The sequence below is a fragment of the Fusarium pseudograminearum genome, chromosome 3 (assembly GCF_000303195.2).
Source record: "Fusarium pseudograminearum CS3096 chromosome 3, whole genome shotgun sequence".
NCBI lineage: Eukaryota > Fungi > Ascomycota > Sordariomycetes > Hypocreales > Nectriaceae > Fusarium > Fusarium pseudograminearum.
In genome coordinates, this window is record NC_031953.1 from 5,395,502 (window position 1) to 5,398,463 (window position 2,962).

The window sequence follows — 2,962 nt, forward strand, 5'->3', positions numbered from 1 at the left end:
ATACTATATAACTTAACTTTACCTTATTAGTTAATAATAAATACCTTATAATAATATATTTAATAATAATTTTAATAATAATTTTAATAGAAAAGGTATTAATATAAATAGATCTTTTAATATTATTATAATAACTTTATTAATATAATTTTTTAAGTAAAAAGCCTTAACTTTAAAAAGCTATATAGTCTTATTAAAAAGCTAAAAGGTATTTTAATTAAAGAAAATTATATTATTTTTAATTTAAATATTATAATATTAATTATATTTAAATATTAAGTCTTATATCTTTTTATTTAATATAATATAATTTATTAAATAAAAAGTTTTTTTACTCTTATAATCTATTTAATAAGCTAAAAGAAAAGTTATTTAATAAATTAAATAAGAAATTCTTTATAGCTTTAAAAGGCTATAAAATATAATTAATAGAATTAAAGGTATTTATTAAAATAGTTATTAACTATAAGAGAGCTTAATAAGGATAGATCTCTTAAGAATCTAATTATATATAGAGGTATAATTTAAATATCTAAAAGGTAAAAATTATATATATATAATTAAGAGTTTAATATATAGCTTAAATATAAAAGTAAAGATTTAATTAATAGTTAATTAATTTATAATATATAACTTATTATCTATAGTTAAATCTACTATTAAATTACTAATTATTATATAGTATTATTTAATATTACTTAATATTAGTATATAACTTATTATATAACTGATTTAATACTAAATATAAGTAAGCTTTTACTTTAGCTTTAAGCTTCCTATTAATCTTAATATTATTTTAAATTAACTAGCTACCTTTAACTATAGTATCTTATAGCTTAATATAGCTAAAAGGCCTATTAATTAATATTTATTAAACCTAAGAATATCTAAACTCCCTAATATTAACTATAAATATCTTAAGGCATATTACCTACTTAATATACTCTTTTTTTTATATTACTTTAAGGAATATATCTTTTTCCCTTAAATATTAAATCCCTTAATTAAGCTTTAAATATAATATATTTAGCTATTATTCTTTACTTATAACCTAATTAACCTTATTAATTTAATTAAAATATAAATAGTATAAAACCTTATAATTAAATTAGGCTAATATAATATTAACTTTATTACTATACCTTTAACCTTACTAATAATTATATAGCTTATATTAATTATAGGTTAATTAATATAATTCCTTAATAATAGCTTAATTATCTATTAGCCTCTTAATAAAATATATTATATTATTAAAGTAAAAGCTATATTTATATATATTAGCCTTAAGGCTAATATTATTAGGGTTAAAATTTAATTAATAAGGTATCTTTTTAAGGCTATTTCTAATTAGCTTATTTCTTTATAAGCGCTTAAAGGGGTAATTTATATACTTATAGCGCTTTAATTATTCTTTTAATAATTTTTCTATTTTTATTATTTTATATTAAGAGGGGAAAGATATTTTAAAATGACTTTAGAGCTTAAATATTAATATTAAGGTTTTACTTTATTAAGTCTTATAGCTTATTAACTTACTTACTATTTTTTATATATTATTATAATATTATTTTTTTTTACTATTAAACTTATATCTCTTAATAGATTAAATAAGTAATTTATTTATATAACTTATTATATATTATAATTCTCTTTTAATATTATATAGAAAAGTAATTATAATAAGTATAATTAAAATCTTAATAAGAGTATAATAAAGATAAAATAATAAAAAGGCTATAAGATATACTTATTATTTTAATTAATAGTAAAAATAAATATAATAATATAATTATAATATATTTAAGGGTTTTAAATATAAAAAAATCTAATTAAAAGAGCCTTTAAGTATTAAATATTTTTAGAATATTCTTTAATAAATAAATTAGCTATAAAGATAAATAAAGTTAATTAGAATATATATATTTTAAAGTTTATATTAATTATATAATTAATAATATAAATAAAGGCTTTATTATTTTTAATAGAAAAATAAATTTAAAAAAAAAGATAAAATATTTTAATTTATTATTAATCTTATAATTAAGGCTAATAGTAATATCTATATATAAAGAATAGGTATTTTAAATTAAAGTATTATAAAAGTAAATTTAAAAGTTAAAATAATTTAAAATTTAAAAGATTAAATTAATATTTAAAGAATAATATATTAAAAGGTATAAAAAGCTATATTTACTAACTATATAAAAAGTAATATATTTATATAGATCTAAAAATTCTATAAATTATCTATTAAGGTTTTTCACTTAACTTAGGTTTTCCTATATATATAATAGCTACTGCCTAGGATAATAAACTCTATTATAAGGGTAATAAAGAAGATTCTACTAAACTGTATATATAGCAGTAAATTCTTCCTCCTGTAACCTATCTATAGTATATATATAAATTTTCTCTTAAATTTTCCTATTTTAGCTATTATAGTTAGATTTATAAGAAACTTATCTTATTAAAAATACTTAAGGCCTTTAAGTATTATAATAAGTATCTTTATTTCTATTAATTATAGCCTATAGTATTTTAATATAATAAGGAAAGTAATCTCTTATTTTATATTAAGGATTTTTACTTTAAGCTTATAATAAAGTATATTAAATAGCTTTTTTCCTATTTAATTTATATATTTATATAGCTATAGATATAAAGGTATAAGACCTTATAGTTAAATATAGCTAATACTATATTATTTTAATTTAAATTAAAATAATCTTTATTAATAAATATTTAATTTAGCTTTATAATAATTAAATTATAATGCCTTTTAAAGGCTATAATAGTTATATTAACTATATTACTAATATTAATAAAGTAATTATACCTAAAAGCCTATTTATAGTTATCCTTTATAGAGCTTAAATTATTAAGTTAAATAGTATAATAATATAATATTTTAATTATAATTAGGGTTAATTTAATATATTATATATTAGGTATTAAATAA

The 2,962-nt window shown here is 14.5% G+C and overlaps 21 annotated features.

Moving 5' to 3' along the window:
- Window positions 1-31: 31 nt before the first annotated feature.
- Window positions 32-110: a microsatellite.
- Window positions 111-114: 4 nt separating this feature from the next.
- Window positions 115-163: a repeat region.
- Window positions 164-209: 46 nt separating this feature from the next.
- Window positions 210-388: a repeat region.
- A 25-nt stretch (window positions 389-413) lies between these two features.
- Window positions 414-463: a repeat region.
- A 55-nt stretch (window positions 464-518) lies between these two features.
- Window positions 519-610: a repeat region.
- A 4-nt stretch (window positions 611-614) lies between these two features.
- Window positions 615-725: a microsatellite.
- A 52-nt stretch (window positions 726-777) lies between these two features.
- Window positions 778-805: a repeat region.
- Window positions 806-855: 50 nt separating this feature from the next.
- Window positions 856-876: a repeat region.
- Window positions 877-1,061: 185 nt separating this feature from the next.
- Window positions 1,062-1,111: a repeat region.
- A 121-nt stretch (window positions 1,112-1,232) lies between these two features.
- Window positions 1,233-1,283: a repeat region.
- Window positions 1,284-1,403: 120 nt separating this feature from the next.
- Window positions 1,404-1,451: a repeat region.
- A 76-nt stretch (window positions 1,452-1,527) lies between these two features.
- Window positions 1,528-1,668: a repeat region.
- A 1-nt stretch (window position 1,669) lies between these two features.
- Window positions 1,670-1,800: a microsatellite.
- Window positions 1,801-1,810: 10 nt separating this feature from the next.
- Window positions 1,811-1,838: a repeat region.
- Window positions 1,839-1,843: 5 nt separating this feature from the next.
- Window positions 1,844-1,888: a repeat region.
- Window positions 1,850-2,047: a repeat region.
- A 37-nt stretch (window positions 2,048-2,084) lies between these two features.
- Window positions 2,085-2,152: a repeat region.
- A 49-nt stretch (window positions 2,153-2,201) lies between these two features.
- Window positions 2,202-2,257: a repeat region.
- Window positions 2,258-2,629: 372 nt separating this feature from the next.
- Window positions 2,630-2,652: a repeat region.
- Window positions 2,653-2,683: 31 nt separating this feature from the next.
- Window positions 2,684-2,777: a repeat region.
- A 96-nt stretch (window positions 2,778-2,873) lies between these two features.
- Window positions 2,874-2,950: a repeat region.
- Window positions 2,951-2,962: the final 12 nt, after the last annotated feature.